This window comes from Meriones unguiculatus, chromosome 20 (genome assembly GCF_030254825.1).
Source record: "Meriones unguiculatus strain TT.TT164.6M chromosome 20, Bangor_MerUng_6.1, whole genome shotgun sequence".
Taxonomy (NCBI): Eukaryota; Metazoa; Chordata; class Mammalia; order Rodentia; family Muridae; genus Meriones; species Meriones unguiculatus.
In genome coordinates, this window is record NC_083367.1 from 71352969 (window position 1) to 71376575 (window position 23607).

The window sequence follows — 23607 nt, forward strand, 5'->3', positions numbered from 1 at the left end:
TGCCATCTTAACTAAAAATGACTATGCAATGATTTGCTCCTGTGTCAGCTATATTTTCTACTTCACAGTAGTTGATACAATGGATTTTAGGGCTGGAAAAGTCGGTCAGTGGCTAGGAGTGTATGCTGCCCTGCTGTGGGCCCAAGTGTGGCTCTGAGTTCCCATTGTGACTGTGGTAACTCACAATCACTTGTGACTCCAACTCCAGGGGACCTTCCAGCTTCCATAGCCACCTGCACTTGAGTGCACATATCCAGGAGCCACAAACATACACATAATTTAAAAATAAAAGTCTTTAAAAAAAGAAAATAAAACTATTTTAAAAGCATCAGTTAATATCCCGCTTATTTTTCTAATTTTTAATTTTTTATATTAATTACAATTTATTCACTTTGTATCCCAGCTGTAGCCCCCCTCCTTCATTCCCTCCCAATCCCACCCTCCCTCATACCCCTCCCCCAGTCTACAGGATAGGGGAGGTCCTCCTCTCCTTCCATCTGATCCTATCCTATCAGGTCTCATCAAGACTGGCTGTATTGTCTTCCTTTGTGGCCTGGTAAGGCTGCTCCCCCATCAAGGGGAGGTGGTCAAAAAGCCACTGAATTCATATCAGAGACAGTCCCTGTTCCCATTACTAGGGAACCCACTTGGACACTGAGCTGCCATGGGCTACATCTGAGTGGAGGTTCTAGGTTAAATCCATGAATGGTCCTTGGTTGGAGTATCAGTCTCAGAAAAGACCCCGTGTATAAATAAAATCATAATAATCTCAATAATAACCCGGCATAGCATATATTATATCTAACGTACAATGTAACCTGTTATTTCTCAAAATATGCTTTGATGGGTATTAATTTTAACAGAACCACTTAAAATTTATATCCTACCAAGGCATATTTTGAGAAATAACAGGTTACGTTGTACGTTAGATATAATATATGCAGTGCCGGGTTATTGTTGAGATTATTATGACTTTATTTGTAAAGCAGGAGAGGTGTTCGGTATTTAGAAGCATATTTTGAATGCCACTCGTAACATCTGCCGACAGTTCTCACCGGCAGACTGAGCGCAGCAAACTTCTCATGACTGGGAGTCCGTCAGGGAACAGGAACAGCAATGAGCACTGTGTAGAAGGGCTGCATTGCAGGAATTAGACTTCACAGCTATGGGAGAGGCTGGAAGAAAAGATGGAGCAAGGGGAATCAGAACCTCAGGGAAACACCCTCCCTCGCTGACACATCTCTACTAATACACTGTGGACACTGGGGGTCCAAAACCTTCAGGGAAGCCAGAAGCGGCATTTCCAGGTGCTGGAGAGGAGCCTCAATGGAGGGATGGCGGGGTGCGTCCAGCCAACTGTGCTCCCATCTCTGATGGTGGGTCAGTGTTGCTGTTGGATGGCAGGGCCAGAGGACAAAGAATCCTGCTTTGTAATGGGCATGCATGAAGACAAGTTGACAGTCACTGGCACCTTGGTGTCAATTTTTCCCAGAAGGGAACTGGCCAACTCCAGCGCAGAGCCATAACGGGAAGGGCATGCTAGACAACATGGCTGCAGTTTAGACTAGTTCCTGCACCACCATGTGGTGTGATGGGAGGGTGCCACACCAGCATGCAAGGTAACAGAGAGGGTCCTGGCAAGAACGGAGACCAGAGCTATCAGCATCACTGTGCAGTTCAGAAAGAAGGGAAAGCCAGGCTTACTCGGGCTTCTAAGGGGCATCGTGTTTAGCCGGGCCTCTTAACTGAATCTGTCCGGGATTTAAGCACCTTTTAAAATCAGAACAACCTGCAGCAGCTGAGAGTCAGTCTTCCAGATGCATTTATGCTCACTGCAGACTTGTGAATTTGTAAACTACAGGGTGGAGGCATGAGTAATGGCTGATGCCCTCTAGTCAGTCAACAGGGATCCATTTCATAGCCACAGGCCAAGCTCTGCCCCAGAACTGAGGATGCAGCAGTGAGCACGCTGGGCCGTGTTTCTCCTTCTCATATTCGCTCTCCTACAAAGCGGGTGGTAGCCATAGCTTGAACTCTGTGTGGCAGAGCGCTTCCCAGCTAGGCATGGAAATCTGAGTGCATGGTTACAAAGGCAATGTTCTTTTAGCCAGGTGGCCAGGAAAGGCCTCCATGAGAAGAGAGGGAGAGAAGAGAGGAGCCATGGCCCTCACTGGGAGGAGCGTTACAGGAATGGCACACGTGCAAAGCTCCAGAGGGCAGAGTATTTTTCCTGAACTGAGAGCAGCAAATGTGACTGGGCAGCAAAGACCACGAGAGGAGAAACAGGAGAAAAGGCTGGAGACCCACACAAAGGCATCAAACTTAATTTCAATAGTGAAAGTGGCTGGATGGTTTGGATAGCGGAGTAGAAGCTAGAATAGCTTCTGGAATGGCCGGAATTCTGTGTGCATTCACACTTGTAACAGTGAGCACTGCAGTAGGGGAATTTGAGTAGTTACCTTTCCAAAGGATGAAAGTAGTACAACATCAAACAGCCCATTGCCATAGAGTGCTCTACAGCCATGGTTTGTGGTTGGCTGAGGGCCTCCTTTGCCAAAAGCACTGCCTCTGGCTGTTGAGATAAATCCAGTGTGGTACCACCAGAACCACAGAGGGAGTAGGCTGCCATAGGACCAGGCGTCATTTCCACTTCCTGTCCTGCCTCCATCTCTGACCTCAGTGCTGGGAACTGGGGAGGGGTGAGGCAGGCTCAGCTGGTATCATAGAGGCCAGAGTAGAAGCCATTTGCTAAGTCAGGAAGAGGCCAGGGCAGAGGACTTCTGCTTCATGACAGAATGCCAGTTCCTGCTTGCCGTAAGTGTTAGAGCTAGAACAAAACAGTTCAGGGAGTGTCAGAGTCCTGTGGGTGATCAAACTCTGCAGAGGTGTCCTGGAATTCCACAGAGGTGACTTGGGGACACAACCAAGAAAGGATGGGAAGGGACGTCAGAGCCCCTGCTACCCAGCTGCTCCCTGCAGCTCCCTACGTGTCACAAGAAGGTTTTAAAGGCTTGCTTGTAGAAAGAGCACACACACACACACACACACACACACACACACACACACACACACACAGTGTGATTCACAAGAGGTAAATCACAAACATTCTGGACTCCCTGACACCACTTCCTCCTTCTTGTCCAGCGTCATAGCTGCTTACTGAAAGCTCACTGTGTGCTAGCCACTAGTCTGATATCCTTACAGACTGCCAACCCTCCGACACTTCTGTGAAGCAGAAAGCATGGCTCTCTTAAGGGAATTGAGATTTAGGCTCAGCAGTACCGCCGTGTCTTACAGCTGGTAGCAAAGACAAGATGTGAACACAAGGCGACTCCCCTAGCGCTAAGGGACCCTTGAAAGGAAATCTGTAGGTGAGCATTATAGCCAACACCAAAGACACAGCTCAAAGCATCCGGCTAGAATGGCCGGATGTTTACTTGTTTCAGCTGCCAGGGTGAAATAGACCATTTAAAGCCTTACAGGATTCTCATGAAAGCACTGGTAAATTATAAGGCACTATAAGGCAGCAACCTGTTTGTGATAATATAACTTTAATAATATGAAACTTAAAAAGGCAAGACAGGGGACAGCTCCAGATTTTGCTATATGTGGCCACAGACACAAATTTTCTCTTGCTCACTTTCTCCCTTTTAAATTCAAGTTGAGTCTGTATTCTTTTGAAAGGCCCTTATTATCATTATTTCCAACTTCAAAGTTTATATTTTAAATAAATGATAGTTATGGCGTGAATTTTTTAAAATGTTAAATGAATGAGGAAGTTTCTGGATGAATATTGTTATGGACTTTGATATGGAAAATCATTATTCTTCTCTTTTTATAAAAGTTGGTTTTGGAGTGACTTTGGACCAGCACTTGCTTATCTATTCTAAGTCATTGTTTTCCTAGTCTGTGGGAATGTGAAATGGTCCAACGAAGGAGACTTTCCTAGTTTGCTTCTCTGTTGCTGCAAAAAAACACTGACCAAAAGCAACTTGAAGATAAAAGGGTGTATTTGGCTTACAGGTTACAGTGCATCATTGAAAGATGCCAAGGCCAAAGGGAGCTGGAGCAGAAATGGAGGCATGCTGCTTACTGGCTTGCTCTCCAGCTTGCTCAGCTTCCTTCCTTCCTTCCTTCCTTCCTTCCTTCCTTCCTTCCTTCCTTCCTTCCTTCCTTCCTTCCTTCTCTCTCTTTCTCTCTTTCTCTCTTTCTCTCTTTCTTTCTTTCTTTCTTTCTTTCTTTCTTTCTTTCTTCTTTTCTATTTACTTATTCCTTTTTTTATTTGACTTTTCATTGATTCTCCATGAACCTCACATCATGCACTTCAGTTGTAGCCATCTCCCAGGCCCCTGGTACCTGCCTTCTTCCCTTGCAACCCCCCCTCAAGAGAAAAAAAAATCTCTTTGTGGGAGCTATTGTGTATTAGTGTGTCCTGCTGCATACCCCTTATCCACACCCCCCCCCCCACACACACATGCACACACTTGCAAAAGATCATTGCAATTAGTCATCAGTCTGGCCCATGCCTCTGCCACACCATCAAGAAGAGCCTCACCGGGACTCTTCTTGGATAATATTCCAGTGTGGCCCTGTGCCACAGAGATCCTGAAGCCCTGGATCTCTGGGACCAGCAACTTCAGCTGTCTGCTCCAGCAGTTCATAAACGAGGTAGACGCTTGAGTGGGACAGCTCAGAGCCCTGGATCTGGGCCCGGTGCGAGCTGAGCTGGTCAGCCTGCAGCCTCTCCTGCATCTACACCGTGGCCTCCTTCAGCTTGCTTTCTTATGCAATCCAGAACCGGCATGATAGCACCCCCAGCGGGCCGGGTCTCTCACACCAACCGCTCACCCACAGAATGCCCTGCAGACATGCTCAGAGGCCAGTGTGACGGAGGCAACTCTTTCCCCGAGGGTCCCTCTTCCCAGGTGGCTCTACTTTGTGTCAAGCTGACACAAACCAAGCAGCACAAAGGGCACACTGTTGTTGGCATCCCAGGGAACCCCTGACTCCAGGATGGACACACGTGGTCTCCTTGACTTTCTATGGTTCTCAGTCCCCAGGGAGTAAATGAAACCCAGACTCATTCCGCAGCAAACCAACCAACGGCCTGTGCCGACTCGTCTTTCCATCCGGTTTCCCAGTTAGCCCAGGACAACACGAAAAGAACTCCAGCAGGCCTTGGGATCAAACAGTCCAGGTTATACTTAGACAATGAGTGCCCACTGTGAAGGAGGACAAAGCGACACTTCTGGGAATGACCACTGGGGTCTCTACAGAAATGGAGGCTTTGGCTGTAGGGCATTCCTTTGAGTTTCTCCCAGCCCACCTTAAATTTCGATGCGAACATGCCTCCCATTTAAGGACCATACCTGTATTTGTCTCACCGGAGCCTATCTGCATAGAATACAGTTAACTCTGACAGTGACAGCACAGAGGCCGGCGGCATGCCTGCCTGCAGCCGGGGCACTTCATTCTTGAAGCAAATCTGGAGACAAAGGACTAAAGCTGTCGGAATTCACCATGAAAGAGAGCCATCTATTGGCCAAAGTGGTCCCTAGCTGTTTTAGATAGTCCCCAGGAGCCTCTGGCTTCCCAGCTAGATTAATAAAAGCCCTAAGCATCTAAATAGTGATGTTTTTTAAGGTCGTCCATTTAAGCAGTGATAAGGACATTTTTGACTGCTTATGACACCTCGATGATTACAGGATAAACACAGTGACATGGCACATGCCTATCATTCTAGTGCTCGGGAAGTAGAGTCAGGAGACCCTGCCTCACAAACAGGACAACTAGACCCCTGCACAGACGTCGCCACGGCAGCTCAGTCTCCAAGTGGGTTGCCTACTAAGGGGAACAGGGACTGTCTCTGACATGAACTCAGTGACCGTTTGATCACCTCCCCTTGATGGGGGAGCAGCCTTACTAGGCCACAGAGGAAGGCAATGCAGCCAGTCCTGATGAGACCTGATAGACTAGGGTCAGATGGAAGGGGAGGAAGATCTCCCCTATCAGTGGACTGGGGAAGGTGCATGGGAGGAGAAGAGGGGGGGAGAGTAGGATTGGGAGGGGATGAGGGAGGGAGCTGCAGCTGGGACACAAAGTGAATGAACTGTAATAAATAAAAAATAAATTACAAAAACAGAACAAACCTTAACAGTGAACTAGGGAAGAGAACATGCAGTCCCAGTGTGTGTCTGTAGGGGGCAGCAAAGACATGACTTAGATCAGTGTTCATTTCCATTTTGCTCCAAATTAGTATCATGTAATACCTTATTTAAAAAGCATATTGGCAGGATCAAAGTGCCTTGTCCCCCAAACATGACACTAATATATAAGGTGGAAGTTTAAAACATCATTTCTGAAGTGCAACAGGAACTAAACAGAAAGGTCTCACCTGATTCAGAGACAGGAATGAGAGCAAAGGCGGGCATGACATTTAAGAGGGTGGGGTGGCTCAGTGGGTAAGAGGGTTTGTCTCACAAGCTTGCCAGCCTGACTTAGAACCCACAGAACCCACGTAAAAGTGACAGAAGAACAACTGACTCAACACAGTTGCCCATTAACATTCGTGTGTGTATGCTTGTGCGTGCATGTGTGTGTGTGTGTGTGTGTGTGTGTGTGTGTGTATGCATGTGTGCACACGCGGGCACATGCATGTGGAAACACACCATCTAAAATCTCTAGGAAGATCGTGAGGATTTTATGGCTGGAGACCCCAAAATACAAAGAGTAGAAAGAGGAGAAACTACAGCTCAGAGGTAGAAGTCATTTCTGGGAGGGTTGAATATATCTATAAATGATAATTTGGGAAGTCATTTATTTGTTTACACTCTGGATATTTTTTAATTCCAGTAACTGACTTCATGCAGAATGGTAAAAACTTTAAAAACCTGAGTCAAATTTATCGCTAATTCTCTTAAATACACATGCAAACATAAGGACTGTAATTTTAAATTTAATACACGATGTGGAATTCTGGGATGCTCTAAGATAGTCATTCTATCTTACCAACATTGTTTATATGGGTTTTTACCTGACAAAGGAAGTAGGTGATAACAATGAGCAGCTGGCCCTGGCCTGGATGGCCCTGTAGAGTCCTTGGGGTGGTCACGTCCAGTTCTTTATATGCTTCATCTCATTCTGCCTTCACTTCCTCTCCTGCCATCCTTCCAACACTTACTTTCCATCTTACCCAGATCGATACTGGCATCAATATTACTGTTTCTGCAAAAATAATATTGTTTGCAAAATTGAAGTCATCTATTGTCATTGTTTTCTTCTAAAATGGCTTATTTTTCTGAACATATAACTGCTATTTTTTCACTTTATTGTTTTCTGTATATTAGAGGCTTCATTTATCTCCATTATATTGCTTATATGTCTGCTGAGGTCTTTTATATGTGTGGTGTATGTGTGTGTGCAGGTGTTTGTGTGTTACCTGTGGGGCTGTGCCTGCATGTATGGACACGTGTGTAGAGGCCAGGCACTGACGTTGAATGCCTGCCTCTGTTATTCTCCTTGGTTTTTGAGACAGGGTCTCTCATTGTACCGGGCTCATGGGTTTGGCTAGGGTGAGTGGCCAGCGAGTTCCAGGGATCCATCTGTCCTGTTTCCCCAGGCTTTGTACATGTGTGCTGGGAATCTGAACTCAGGTCCCCAAGCTTGTACCGCAAGCACTTTACCAACTGAGCCATCTCTCTGTCTCCTTGGCTTTTAGATGCTGAAGCATAGCAGATGGTCTTCTTTTCAGTATTTTATTTTTTAATTATTATTTTTAATTAAGGAGGGCTGGGAATTGAACTTGAGTCTTTTGTATGAGCAGTGCACGTTCCTAACCACTGAGCCATCCCTTCAGCATCAATTTTTCATTATTTTAATTTTTTCTGAGGTCTTTGCTCCAAATGCCCTGCCACACACTCTCCTCAATCGAAGCTGGCTCCTTTCTAGGCCTGCTGCAGGGTTCCATCCTGGAACCTTGTTCCTTTGTTGGTTTGGGGTCTGTTTTCTGGTTCTTCTGCTTTCTCTTTCTCATTCTAATCACACATTTTCTGCTTTATCTTTCAAGAGTGTCCTGTGGCATCTACCTGCAGTCCCCAGTAAACCTCCCTGTCTGCGTCAACCCCTCCTATACTGGACCTAAGCCGTCTACCCAGTAGGCTGAATGTAGTGTATATGGCTGTGTGAAATGTCTGAGGTTCTGCAGGGCACCAAAGTCTCACTGAAGTGCTTTGAAGGCCACTGGTCTGTTCTGTGGAAGTTAGCTGCTATGCTACCAGCACTGGAACAAAGATTCTTACGTCTCTAGATGTCAGTCCATGAGAGAAGAGCAAAGATGCACCTCAGAGCCATTTTGTTCCAAGTTTGCTCTGAGTTAATTCACTTTGCTTTGCTGCACATGGAAGACATGAATGCTCCCATGAATGCTCGCTAGCATTGTGTGCATTTACTTATTTCAGAGCAAGTCTAGCAAGAGCAGGTGTAAAGCTGCAGTTTGGTGCACTGCACCACTAGTGACAATCATACTTTCATAAGCTTAGCCAAGGACGCCTGACTGCCATTTGCATCCCTGTGAGGGATCTGCCTCAGCCGCCAGTAGTATTTAACCCAAGCGTATCAGTCAGCCTCCAAATCAGTGAATCACAAATGTAATTCAAGATTTCCAGAGGGAAGCATGCATAGATAATCAGGATGCTATGAGAAACTGCACCACTGTTTAGTGAAAGCCGATGCATTAGTAAAGCAAATGCTAAGGATATCCCTGGTCACTTACAAAATTCCTTGATAAATAAATGAACCTATATTTGTGGAGTACATTCAAAACTGTGCAATAGACAGATATGCAAGGTCAGGAAAGCTTGCCAAACCCTGGACTCACAGTCCATCTCTTCTTCAGAACTGCATCCAGGAGAGAGAAATCTCAGCTCTGTGGAATTTTCTCTCTATAGTGGCCGGACAATGAGCCATACTGTAACGCTTGACACTCCTCCAAGTACATCCCTGTAGTCTTAGCATCAAAAGGGAACCATATGCACTCTGTCCTGTAGTTCAATGATAGGATAATGACCCACCGTATCCAGACGAGGACACCGACGCTCTGTAGTTCAATGATAGGATAATGACCCACGGTATACAGATGAGGACACCGACGCTCTGTAACTTTTGCAGCCCATGCTGTGTGAAGCAGACAGACCATAGTTGAACCAGGTCACACTCTGAAGTACAGGTTCTTGCCATACTTCCCCAAGTGTTTAAAAAGGTGAGTCTTTCTCACTTTCTCGTTCTGTTGTCTCATGTGCATTCTGTTCTCCTGTTCCCACACGTCTAGTTGTCTTTCACTGGGAAGTCTCAGGAGCCAGGCTGCACTCTACCACAGATGGGCTATCGCAGCTGTTCCTAGCCGAGTGACAGCCTTAATACAGTCATCGTGTTTCACCGTGCACACCTGGCACCGTCTGGGACCGTGACTCATTTGTGGTTAACTGGGTGTGGTTTCAAACCACAGGCAGCTTAAGGCTGTGGGATTCCACCTTTTTTTTTAGGATTTTTTTTTAATTTATTTATTTTATTTATATGAGTGTTCTATCTGCATTTACACCTGCCAGAAGAGGGAATCAGTTCACATTATAGATGGTTGTGAGCCACCATGTGGTTGCTGGGAATTGAACTCATGACCTTTGGAAGAGCAGACAGTGCTCTTAACCACTGAGCCATCTCACCAGCCCCGGGATTCCACCTTTTTCTAGGTTTAATACTTTCATGTCTTTCACTGCTCCTGATGGAAGTTTCCTACCAAGCCCCACCCAGCTGCCTTAATGCCCTTGCCAATGGCCTTTCTTCATTGTAGAGTATCCTTCCTCCATGTCTTCCTGGTTTGCTGTCCTATGGAACCTGTAATTCAAGGGCTGAATCTAAGAGTTACCGTAGGGAATCCTTTCAGTGATACTCAACGCACCTTCCCTCGCTGGTCTCTGGAACTTTCTGTTCCTGGTGAGCAGAGCCTCGGCTATCTCCGGGTCTCTCAGTATAGACACTGTTACAGAGGAGTAGATGATTTCTCATGATTTCCGTTACACAGAATGGAACCATAAGTGCGTAGTGGGATAAGCACAGGCAGAGGGAAGGCCAGAGAAATGGCTCAGGAGTTAAGAGCCCATGTTACTCTTGCAGAGAACTGGGGTTCAGTTCCCAGCACCCACTTCACAACTTCACTTCCAGGAGATTCAATGCCCTCTTCTGGCCTCCACAGGCACCACACAAATGTGGCACACAGTCATATATGCAGATAAAACATCCACATACATTAAAGAGACCTTTACAAAGAAGTATACTGTACTGGCTGTATATAAACTTCCTCTGTTAAAGCTCAGATTTCCAGGTGGGAATTCTGGGAAATTCTGGAAACTTAAGAATTGGGGCCTGCCTGGAGGTTGCAGGTTGTCCGGGCAGGCCTTCTGGTGTAGCTTGTTGCTGGTCCTTCATCTGGCTCTGCTTCCCAGCTACAATTTTACAGATGGTTTGCTCTACAGGCCCTCTTTCTCATGCTGGACTGGCACCATGAAACTCTGGGCCATAGTGTCAATTTCCTCCCCTATGTTATTTGCCAGATATTTGGTCACAGAGGCAAGGGAGTTCATGAGCACATGTAGGGACATTACTGTATAGATAAGTGCTATGCGGAAGAGGCCCACAACCTTCAGGGTCAAGAAGAAAACAAACTCTGAGCCTTAGTACTGCCGCTGACTATCTGCAGTATATTTGTAAATGGGGTTGATGATATACCTGTGATGCGCTAGCTGAGAGTAGGAGTGCTTACCACACAGCAGTGATTTTTTTAACCCTTCTGTGCTGTCCTACTTTCCATTTAAAATATAATTTGATTGGTCTCATACTGGGGGAAGGGAATAGTCACCTTTAACATACTTTTCAGTTTTTCTCAAATCCATAAATCTGTCTTAGTACCCCTTACTGCTGTTTGCCTTCCTATGGGGCTGGAAGATGGTGCATGCCCTCACCCCTCTATCTCCCCTCTGCACGGGCTACACATGCTTCCGTCATGGCATGACCCCAGGGAAGCATCCCAAGAGCAGCCACGTCTCTGGACCCAGGCCCCTCTCCTTGTGCTTTCTCTAGCCCCTCCACCCTGCTTGAGCATGTGTAGGTCGAGCATCCTGCTTGGCCCTGTGTTGCAGGCTGTCCTCTGCTCTCTGTCATCTTATGTACTATGCTTTACTATTTCTCTTGTGCGTCGCCAACACACCCTATGCTAACTTCTTTCTTACCTGGAGTTCTGTTAGAGAGTAGTTATCTCGAGAGGAATAACCAGACTCAGGTCAGACAAGAACCACAAAGCTGTCCACCAATATTCACAAACATCCTATGAAGAGAACTCCCTGGCATAGGCTGGACACATAGCACTAGGCCATATCCCAGAATAAAAGAATGTCATGGAAAGACATTATAAACATCTATGACCAAATCATCAGATGTATAATGAAGGAAGGCACTTATTCTCCTAATTGGAGGAGAATATGACTCATAGATAATATTCCATTAGCAAGGGTGTTAGTTATAAAGAGGTAAGATAAAGCTCTAAAGATCTGCTTAGTTAGGATTTATATTGCTGTGAAGAGACACCATGGCCATGACAACTTTTATAAAGGAAAACATTTAACTGGGGCTGACTTAGTTTCAGGGGTTTATTTACTCATCCTCAAGGCAGGAAGCATGGTGGCGTGCAGGCAGACAGAGTGCGGAAAATTCTACATCTGGATCTGCAGGCAGCAGGAACAGACTTTGGGCTAGTAGGCTTGGCTTGAGCATATAAGACCTCAAACCTGGCCTCCAGTGACGCACTTTCTCCAACAAAGCCACACCTACTCCAACAAGGCCATATCTCCCAATAGTGCCACTCCCTATGAGCCTATGGGATCATTTTCATTCAAACTACCACAATGTCTTAGCAGCACTTGAGGGATGGAAGCAGGAAAGTCAGGAGGCTGAGTGTAAGGCCATCATGGGCTACATGACTTCCTGATCAACAAACAAATAAATAGGTTTTTGTTGTTGTTGTTGTTTTTAAATCTTAGTGCTGAGCCAGCTTAAAAGGGATGTTGAACTGCAGGGAGAATTGTGTTCTCCAAAATGCATGTGTTGAAGCTCCACCTGGAGGATAACTTTATTTGGAAATCAGAGTCATTAATTAGTTATGCTAGAATTGGGTGTGATTAGTTATAAGGTCATATGAGAGTACAGCAAACTCTAAGTTAAATAAAACTAGTATCCTATTGAAAAAATAATTTTGACACCAAAAATACTTACAGAGAAAAGTTCACATAGAGAGAAAGACAGAGGTGACGTTTTCCGGGGCCAAAGATCTCCAGCAAGCTACTGCAGCTGCACACACATTGTCTTCCAGCCACCAAGGGAAGGGATGCTATCAACCCCTTCACCACAAGTCATTCCATCAGCAACACTGTATCAGGGCAGCCTTGTGGATTCATGATCCATCACAGAGTTCGCTCAGGGTGTGCTAGATCCGTATGCTGATTTGACCCAGATCAGAAATGGCCCAAGTCATATACAGGGCTGATGGTACAAAGCGTACCCCAGCTCTCTTAGACATCTAGAAGCCTCTAGAAACTTCTGTTGCCAATGAGAGGTGCCTGGTAAGCAGGACGGAGCATGATGGAAGTCACTACTTGATAGAGGTGACAAACAGTGGATGCCCACTTCCTGGGAGCCATGAAAGCACACAAGAAAGAAGGGAGGCAGAGGTGAAAGCCCTGGTCCAGAGAACGTGCCCTATTGGCTTGGAAAGGAAAAATGCTTCCAGTGCTTGCCTCCGTGGTGGGATTAACAAACAAACAAACAATAACAGAAAAGGTAAAGAGTTGACAGCCATTAAGCTGGTAGGTAGCTCACCTACCTCTCTCTCAAGTATAGGCAGTATCAGACAAGAAGGCACCATTTTGGAAATTACCTGTTTCCACTGGAGACGTGTCAAGCAAATACCAGATGGTCGCATGGTAGAGCTGTTATCATAGAGGTGTTTGACATTTTGGGGTGCCACGATCCCTTTGCTTGCCTGGTAAAATCTAATATTGCTTCTCAAGACGTGTTGTTTAAGATAATGTTTTTAAGAGCACAATAGGGGGTTAGTCTTATGCATGAACATGACTGGGTCAAGTTGACTCCACTGGCTAAACATTGTTTCTGGATGCATCTGTAGGCATGTGTTTCATCATTTGAATGCAGGCAAGTGTCATTCATTGAGGGAAGGTGCAGAACCAAAGCAGACAGAGGAGTGCAGTGTGTCTGCTGGAGTCTTGAGCTTGGACATCAGTGTTTTGCCTTTGGAAGGACTTCCCCAGTTACACGATCAGTACCCTGACTGAAGCAGAACATAAAGATGCTTTTTCATCAGTACGTACCAGAGCGTCATAACTGAGGAAGGAACAGTGTAAAAGACATTGTGGGGACTCCATAGTGGTGTGAGTTAGTATTAAGAGACCGGTAGGTTGGTGACCATTTGGTGCCATTGAAGATGGTGGTTGCTGATAGCTGTTGCTTATATATTCTGAGTTGAAGAAAATGATATAATTCAATTAGAAGTTAGTGGAGGAGAAAAAAAAGATAGCTTCTGTTTAAGTTTCTGATCTTGTGATTGCAGAAGTCTTCTGGGAGGGGCAAGTCCTCCCACTGAAGCTGGCCCCGCTGTCTTTGAAGCTCACACCAGGGGACTAATGATCCAAACACCAGTGTCAGCCACTTCTCTGCCTTGTCTGTGCACACGGAACACATTTGGGAAGCTTAGGTATTTCTCCAGATGACCCAGTGAGCAGCCCCTGTGGCGTGTTGTGCCGCAATCCTCAGGACTGCCGCCTCTGCACAAAGCAGCATTCAGAAGACAAACGCATGAGGTCTTGAGCGTGTGGAAGAGGGGCGCGCTCGGCGTCACAATGCCGGCTTACATGAAAACACAATGCTTTCCTTGATAGGTTTGGTGAAGGTCACTTGACTCTGCCCACGCTCAGCCCAGGGACTTGGTTGAAAAGGAAACACTGTGTGTTTGCATGGACGGATGGCTGACCTACTGACCACTTGGCAGATGGACATAAAGACAAGATTGATACCCTTCATTGTGTTACACAACACACACACCAAAGCCCCAGAGGCAGACACAGGACGGGGGCAGAACAACTAAGGCTGCCATCACGGCCAGAGCACAGAGCTTCCGCCAGGGGCTGCACACTTGTCCCCTGCCCAGCGCCACTCTCTTTGGGGTAGCCTCTTGTACACGGGGAAGGAAGGTGCAAGCACGCTTTGTTGGCACTCACTGTTCATCCAGTGAGTACCTGCTGAGCCCTGGCTGTGCTACCCCCCGGCTGGATAGAGGAGAAATTATGGCAAAATATGCCAAGTCCTTGCTCTTTGTGAGTTCAGTTTAGGAAGGAGGAGAGATACGTGAGACAATATAGCGGGTGTGACGTGAGAACGTTTCAAGTAGCTTACAGAGGAAGTACCCGTGATAAATCCACCATACGTTGAAAAAATCATGAATAAAATTGTTCTTAGCCAGCTGAAGCTCCAGCCTGAGTGAGCCTGCTTTAAGCGGGCCTGGCATACTTGGCCAGACTCCAGTCAGGCGAGTGTATGTAACGCAGCGGCGTTTATAAGAAAGTACCGGGTAGTTCATGGAAACGAACATTCCACCGGATGAGAACAGCAGCATACCTGGCGGGTGTGCTTTCAGCTGGAAACCCAGGAGGTCTATCTCTGTAAGCTGAGTGTGTCTGCTAAGGTTTACGACTGCCCTGGCTCTATGGAAGCCAAGAGGCAGGGCGCACAGTCCCTGTGACGTGCACACTGCTTTACAGTATTACAGGGAACCCCCTGAACTCTGGGGTTCTTTTTAGGGTTTACTCTCACACAGACTTGTGAGCTAAGCAATGGGTATTAGGTCCGGGTCAAGGAGGGGACTGAGTACTCGTCATTGCCCTTGAGGAAGCCCTGAGTCACCACTTCCAGTCTGGACACGGTTGTGTTTGGTCCACTGTACCCTACAGCAGAAACACACGGACATTAAACACACACACACACACACACACACACACACACACACACACACACGATAAAACAAGTTTTCTAAGTCCCTTAGATCAGTCTAATGCTGTAGCTCGGAGGCAGAGCCCTTTTGTGACACGGGCAAGGACCTGGACTGACTCCCTAGTGCCACAGCGGTGGCGGGGAGTCCTCACAAACGAACTAGATTCAAAGGCCAATTCTGAAAGCTAACCCTTCCGTATGTGAGCAGCTGACTACCCAGAGATGTACGAGGAAGACAGACTCAGACTCCAAGACCCCTCAGACACAGCGCAGAGGGTTCAGCGGAGCAGCAGGGCCAGCCCTGCTGTGGTCTTACTGGCATCGGGAGCCTGAAGGCTTGCCTGGTGGCCTTCACACTAGCATTAAGGAAGGGACAATCTCTAAGGGACTACTTCATGACGAGTTGTTCTTTTCCTGGGTTGGGCAGGAAAGGGAGAAGCTGGGATGGAGAGTCTGCATTGGTGGCCTTTATGCAGCCAAACACGCTTCAGGGTGGCTTCGGTACAGTCATAGGCACTGGCACATCACTGTTCCTTTCCATGCCAAAAAAAAAAAGATGTAAGTAAACGAATCGTCAGATCTATACAGGTCTAGAAAGCGTGGCGAGTAAAGCCAGCCCTCTTGCGGAGGCAGATGTAAAAACTTACCCTGCTGGTTCTCAAGGAAAAATTATTTACTTCTTAATTCTTCGTGCATCTGTTGACCAGCTTCCCCAGATGGACAGTGTATATTTTCTCTCTTTTGGAGAGGAAAAGATCCACAAGGAGAATGTGAGTATCTGTAATATCTTCCAGTGGCTACACCAAACCCTCCATCAGATGTTCCTTTATGGGCGCCTCCCTTAAACCTCAAAGCTGGGGGCAGGGGAAGGGAATGAATCCTGGGTCAAGAACGGGAGATCCCCAAAGGCTCAGTGGCACAGCCACAGTCTCTGAGTGTCTTCACCACAGCATGCTTCAAAAAGTCCTGTCCTATACCTTCACCACCTCAGATGCCACAGGAAAGGCCCAGGTGCCAAAGAAAATGAGCCTCCTCCCAGGTGCCAAGGGCCCTTGGAAAACCTTCAGAGCATGCAGCTAGGAAGATGGAAAAGGTGCACAACCTGGCTTTGTGGTCAGTGAGGCAGCTTGAGCCCAGTCTGCCAGGCAACCAAGGGCAGATTGTGAAGGGCGCTGCGGCCGGGGTGCAGGGAGAGTGAATTTGCCCCCAGCTGGCCTTCAACTGAGGACCCGAAACCAAGAGGGGGTTTTTACGTCTTTGCCTTCACCCACCCTTACCCCTAAGCCTGCCTTTACTCCCTGCTCCAGAAGCGACCCCCTCAAAGCAGAATTTTGACCTGGCACCTGAGAGAGACGCCTCTTGAGAGGCTGTGGAGCAACGTGACCAATCTAGTGTGCCACAGTGCTTACTCGGAGCATCCCAGGAGAAAGTGCTCAGTTCTGGAAGCTGTTCTTCCCACTCCACCCTCGCCTGACTCCACAGGAGCCGTCCTCAGGGTTAGCCTTCCTAAGAGAGAGCACAAAGGCCGGAGGGGCCAGGGAGGGAGTTAGATGGGTAAGAAGTTCCCAGGGGCTCTCACAGGGAGGCTGCATTCTCCCATTAGGAGGAAAATGCATTGGGCCCCATCTGTCTGTGCTCCTTTGTAATTCCAGGGGCACCTCAGGGCACTTCCTGTTTAAGGCAGAGTCACAGACTGCACTGGGACATTTGTGCCCAGCGAAACCCTGTCAGAGGGACATATAGATGTGTCAGCTGCTTTTCTGATTGTTGAGACAAGGTCACTGACAAAAGCACCTTACAGAAGGAAGGGTGTATTGGGGCTCAGAGTTTGAGGGTGCAGTCCATCGTGATGGGAGCAGCACGAGGTGGGTGGTCACGCTGCCATCAAGAAGCAGAGTGAGATGAATGCTGGGCCCAGCTCCCTTTGCCTTTTTTGTGCAGTGCAGAACTCCTGAGCCTCCTTACCTGCAGTAGCCCGCAATGACCCGACATTATGGTAATCCAGTGTTCACGGAGAACCAGGGAATGTCGGGATGGGAAGTGTGGGCCATCGCACGTGCTCAGGTCTGGCAGTCACTCCAGAGGGGTCCTTGGCGTGAAGACACTTTGCAGCTTGGGCAGGTGGGCTTGAAGAAACTAAACTAACACGAAACTGCTGAATATGGATGAGGGATAGTAAATTGTCCTTGGGATGAATTTCAGCCAATTTGTAACTCTTTAAATCTGCTTCAACTGTACCAGGAAGAAGCAAAGGAGAAAATACAGTGCTTTGCATACTTGGGGTGCTGTTGGGCCTCATCCTGAAGGCTCTTTCATGCAATCCCACTGCTGAGGAGGCATTGAATGGAGTCTCCAGGGATCCTGAGAATCTGAGAATCATGTCAAGAGGGATGACATCAGGTGAGAGGCCACTCATCTTGTTGATGAAGTCTCACTTCTGTATTATTTAGGGTTCTTTTAGAGTAAGAGCACTTATAGAATGAATCTCTCCTGCATATACATATATAACCCCTATATATTCTGGGTATATATTTGTATAAATACATATCTAAATATATTTTAAATTTGGGATAAATCTATGGGATTTATTAGAATGACTTACAAGTTGCAGCCCAGCTAATCCACCAATGGCTGGCTGTGTGCAGAGAGCAAAGAATCCAGTAGTTGCTCAGTCCACAAGGCTGGGTGTCGCAGCTGCTCTTCAGTATCTGCTGGAATCCTGAAGAAGTAGACTCCAATGCCAGCGAAGGAACGGTTGTGCCAGCAAGGCGAGGGCAAGCAGGCAATGAGCAAAAGCTTCCTTCTTTCACGTCCTCATGGAGGCTTCCAGCAGAAGGCGTGGCCCAGAGCAGAGGTGTGTCTTTCCTGCCTCAAGATCCAGGTCAAAGCTAAGTGCCTTCTCACCCCAAAGGTCTGACCGGAAGTGGATTCATCCTCTCCAAACCAAGCAAAAATAACCTCACAGGTGTGCCCTCCACTTCCGAGTTGTGGTCCATTCCAGATGTAGTCAAGTTGACAACCAAGAGCAGTCACTCCAGTTGGGCAGAGGAAGAGGGCCGCTCAGGAGACAAAAGAGCCATGACTGGCGCAGAGCCTGGCCTCTAGTTTTAGGATGCAATTTCCTGCAGGAGCCTGGCGTGTGCTAGACGTGATCCCATATGTTCAGGTGCTACAGCTGCATAGTCTCCATGCCTGGCACAGTCCTTGAGTGAGGAAGTTTCCGTCTCCAGATCCTAACTGTGGGCCCCACCAATGCTGAGTCACTCACTGTCAGCTTCTGGGCCTTGTTCATTGTGAATTCGAGCAGGCTTTCTCGTTCAATCACAGGTGAGAACACAGTCCTCCACAAGAGCCTGCGGACCCCAGGCAACGCCCCCTCAGAAGGCGGGCTGTATCGTCCCCAGCCCTGGGCAGGGCCACCTGCGAGCCCCCGTTCTCTCCGGCTGCCTGTGATGCGGCACACGTCTCTTTCCGTTAGTGAGATCACTAGTAATATCACTTGCTCTCATTGCCTACAGTTGGGTCCTGTGCCCAGAGGAAAGGGGTCATTGTTGTCTTCAAGGCCATGAGGACTTTGTAATAATTGAGCCACTCCGAGGGAATAAGAGCAAAGCAGACAGTCTGTAGTTGAGAGCAGGGAGGGGCTGTGGGCAGCAAGCTGTGGGCCAGTGGCAGGCTATTGCCCAGTCTCCTCCTTGCACAGACAGAAGATTCTGGGAGATGAAGCGAACTTTCTGGGGCCACACAGCACGCAGCCAAAGCAGTCTGGGTGTTCCTAACAGTCAAACAAGACTAGCAGCGCATTTCAAATCCCGAGGGACTCGAGAAACACTTCTTAACCCTCAGTACGCATCAGAATCACCCAGAGAGTTTGAAAAAAAAAAAAAAAGCAAGAGTTTGGTTCCATTTCAGTTGGCCCTTTTGGGCCTAGCTAGAGTCCTACCCAGAGGTTCCCAACTGTGACCCAGCGTGTGAGGCGGCAGCTTTGGTTTAAACCCTGTTATTGAGTCAAACGCAACCCAGGTGTTAGCTTACAGGAGTAAATTACAACTACCGATGAAAGTCGGGTTTTTACCACTGGTCTTTAGACAAGAGAGACAGTCTGGGAAGGTCTGGGCGGGTGATGAAAGGTCTTCAGACTGAGCGGAGGCTTCCTATTTGATGAAAACTGCACGTGGACAGTAGCTTCTGCTGGCTTCCCAGAGTTCCGACTGCTCACCCTGGTGGCCTGCCCTGTGGAGTTCCCATCCCCTAGTCAGCCTAAACAGCTGCTCTCGCCACCTTCAGGCACCACATCACTAAATGCACACCTCCTGCTTCCTGGGTGTCTACTGGGAGCCTGATGATTACACCAGGTTCTTTTAATATGCAGCTTGGCCTGAGAACTAGGGAAAGATTTAGCAGCAGCTAAGCCGAGGGATCAGAATAAAACAAGGTTATAAGGCCTCCGTCAGGCGTCACGTTTTCCACCCACACCCTCCAGGGCAGTCCCCTCAGCTCAGACCACAGGCACATTGCGAAGGTTAACCGTTCTCAGGTACGCGGGCGCTCTGTTAACGCTGGATTGAAGGATGGCCACTGCTGTTTTTATAACGTTAGGCTATTCTGAGCAGGAGCAATAAAACACCATTCAAACAAACAAAATGAACCTGGACCAGCAAGATGGCTCAGAGATAAAAGGGCTTGCTGCCTTGCCAGACCTTGGTTCAACACCAGAACACACACACACACACACACACACACACACACACACACACACGATTTAAAAAAAAAAATGAACCTGGTGTTCTTCAGTGTAGTATACAAGGTTGAAAACTTGCAGCTCTGCCTAACCATTGCCCTCCCCCAGCTTGCTCCTTTCACAGGCAGGAGGCACTTGCTACACAAAAAAGGAGGTTCTCACAAAAGTTCAGGAAACTGAAGTAGGTCATCCAGGACCTGAAGGAAAAATAAATCAGAAACCTGGGGAGCCAAGAGCGCAGCAAGGTTTGTGAAAACAAGAGTTTTTAGCTCTGTTGATCACAAACTCCTGGAGCATTTTAACGACGTTTTGGTTACAGAGGACTCGGAGCTTCCTCTGCGGCAGCTCTTCGGGGGCCAGTGACCCCGGGGACCTGCTCCGGCCTCCGGTCCCCGGCGATGCTCCGCCTCTTCTCCTCCCCAAGCGGGATGGCGGTGACGCCCGCAGACAGGCGCCCTCTGGTGGCCGCGGACTCCCCGCGCCTGCTTGCCAAGGCGGCTGGGAGATCCGGCTTGCTCTCCCTTCTCCCAGCTAGTTCGGCCTTTGCCGGGCTGCAGGCAGCTGCCTTCCTGTTGCCTCTCGCCTGGTGTCAGCCTCCCCGCTGTCCACTGCAGCTGCCACTCAGGACTCAGGGCTGGGTACATGGAACAGACAGTGCGCGTCAAAATGTTTCTGGTTTACTGGAGAGCAAACCTGTGCGTTCCTGGATTTTAAGCTGCAGCAGGGGAAACAGTGACAGAAACAAGATACAACAAAAACAAACAAAAACGCCACCTACAAGAAATACTCTGCAGAGTAGCTACAGGGTGGACGGTGAGTTAGGAAGGTGGAGCGGGTGCCGGCCCAGAGCAGGGATGAGGCTACAGACTGCGGATCCAGCCCTGAGGGAAGGGCGCCAAGGAGGCTTTCTGGGGAGAACATCCCAGACGGAGAAAACCCTGCGAAGGTCCACGATGAGCTCTTGCAGGACCGGTTTGAGGACGAAGAAGAAAGCCCCGCGAGGCTTTCCTTAATCTGTTCGTTTCTCAGCACGTTCCTGTGCCTGCAGGCTCCTGTGCGCTGGGAACACGGAACAAACGACACACAGTCCCTGCTCACAGGGCAGCTTCAGTCCGGTGAATCGGGGGGTAACAGGTCGCGGTTCCCTGACTGACGCAGGGGATCAGTCCTCTCATAGGACACATTCTTTAGCAAACACTGTTCCCCCACCTCCCTGCCTCCCCCACACTGGATTAGCACACTGGGCCACAAGCTCGGACCGAGGACATAACAGGCAGCAGCCTTCCAGTGTTACTAGGTACCAGAAATGAGACAACCCGGGGCTGGAAAAATGGCTCAGCCATTAAGATCACTTGGTGCTGGACCCAGGTTCACGTCCCAGCACCCGCATGGGGATTCACAACCATACATAACTCTAGTTCCAGGGGACCCAATGTCCAGCATGCATATGGTGCACACACATACACTCACTGAGAGAGATAGAGATAAAGATAGAGAGAGAGAGAGATGAATCTTCTCCGCCAAATCCAGCCTCTGATTTGTCTTCTGTTTTCCATTGCCCAGATACTAAACCCCACACCAAGAATGAAGCTGCTACAATAGGACAAGGCTGGGCCAGTGTCTTAACGTGAAAAGCCCTAGATAAACGTTAAACGTACTAGTTTAAAGAAGCAAGCCTGGCAGCTCTAAGAGCCCCATCCTGCAGCTTAACTAAACAGCAATTCTGGGAACAAGGCCAGTGAGGTCCTGTGTGAGTTCAGCAGCCTTCCCCTGCCTTCTTCAGATCAGGAGGCGGGCCTCCTGTGACTGACGGCAGCCTGGCAGCCGTGATTGGCCAGAGGTCAGCTGGGCCGGTATTAAGCTCCGAGGAGGGATTTCTTGCTGGTTCTGTACTGGTTAGATCTAACCACCTCGAGAAAGCGTTTGATTCTGGAGGGTTTCTCTGGGAAACGTTAGTAGTTTGACCGGTAACTGATATCTGGCACGACTTGGAGCTGGTTCTGAGGTGAAAAGCAATCCACAGAGGGGAGGCCTCAGAGATGAAACAGGAGTGAACCCTCTAGAGAGACACTCTTGTGCCCCTCCCTCTGGCCATCACATTATTGACACAGCTGTTCTAAGGCTTTGGAACTTTCCGGGAGTCTCAGCTGGGAGAAAGGAAAGTGAAGGGCGGGTGCAGCCGGGAGAACCAACCCAGCACTGTGCCGATGAGCTCTTACTGCCGACTTACCACACCGCCGGGCAAGCCACGGAGGACAGCGGCTCCTTGGCCACGACTTCATTTAAACTGAAACAGCAGGTCAGAGCCCATGGCAGCTCAGTCTCCAAGTGGGTTGCCTAGTAATGGGAACAGGGACTGTCTCTGATATGAACTCAGTGGCTCTTTGACCATCTCCCCTTAATGGGGGAGCAGCCTTACCAGGCCACAGTAGAAGACAATGCAGCCAGTCCTGATGAGACCTGATAGGCTAGGGTCACATGGAAGGGGAGGAGGACCTCCCCTATCAGTGGACTAGGGGAGGGGCATAGGAGAAGAGGAGGGAGGGTGAGATTGGGAGGGGCTGAGGGAGGAGGCTACAGCAGGGATACAAAGTATATAAACTAATTTATAAGGATATATACAAAGGATATAAACTGTAATTTATAAAAATATAAAATTTTAAAAAGTGAAAATAAAAAACAAAACAACAAAACCCATCAGGTCAGGACTTCTAAGATGGACTTGGGGATCGTGGGTTCTCTGAGCCTCTTATTTGTTCCTCTTCTCAGTACAGCCACTTTGAATAAATCTCCTTTCTCCATTTCCCACTATTAGGTGTTTTTATTATTGATACACTGAGCCTAGCATCTCAGGACTGCTAGGGTCCAGGCTCCTAAAAACCCCAGTAACAAGAAGCCCTGGAAAACTGGAGAGATGGCGCGATGATTAGCGTGCACACTGCTCTTCTGAAGGACCGCAGTCCGGTCCCAGCACCCTGAGTTCCAGCTTCAGAGGGGTCCGGCACCTCTGCCCCCTCGGTATATATATGCACACATGTATTCACAAGAAGCAGCAGCCATGTAGTGGGGGCCTAAAGTTCCAGACTACTCAAAGGGTGCAGCAGGTGGATGAGCGGGCAGCAGCGAACAGGCACCACTGTCCAGCCCTGAGGAGGGCAGGAGAGTGGTGCAGAAGGTAGGGACCCGCTAATGGGTTCAGCAGTCAGAACGCTGTGGCCGTTGGCGCCAGCCAGGGAGCCGTGAACGGGCTGGGGAGAACACACTTCAGAAGGAAGACACGTGTTTAAGAGTTTTGGCTGTGAAGAGCAGGAGTGTAAGACAGGTGGGCTGTGCGGCCAGGGAAGCCAGCATGGAGCTAACGCAAGGTGGAGACATGTCCAAACCCCAGGAATCTTGACCTTGAGATGGGCAGCCGTGAGGACCGCTCCCCCTCCTTCCGTGCCCGCAGGCCCTGCAGCACGTAGCCTTGACCCCACTGAGAATGACTTCCGCAGTTCTCAGTGTCGTCACGTACGGCTCCCTCCTGGAATTCCTCGGCTTGTAAACAAAGCAATGCCAGCATGGCAGCGCCAAGCAACGATAGGCGCCCACCCTAGAAACTCCTTCCCACTCCCCAAGATTCCTATGGTCCGTGTTCACCACGAATAAAGCGCACGAGCTCTTTCCCCAAATACGGTCTAAGAATTGTCTCACCGGGAGGGTTCCGAGCTAAAAGTAACATTTGAACTGTTTTGAAGGTTTTCTCTCTCCACGCATTCCCT

General features: G+C 48.5%; 1 long non-coding RNA gene across 1 annotated transcript; it reads right to left on the bottom strand.

Moving 5' to 3' along the window:
* Positions 1-15467: 15467 nt before the first annotated feature.
* On the bottom strand, positions 15468-20508 carry LOC132649477 (uncharacterized). Its single transcript, XR_009587924.1, has 4 exons — positions 17071-20508; positions 16515-16611; positions 15753-15843; positions 15468-15638 (listed from the first exon to the last, which is right to left on the bottom strand). It is a non-coding gene; the product is annotated as an uncharacterized LOC132649477 (long non-coding RNA).
* Positions 20509-23607: the final 3099 nt, after the last annotated feature.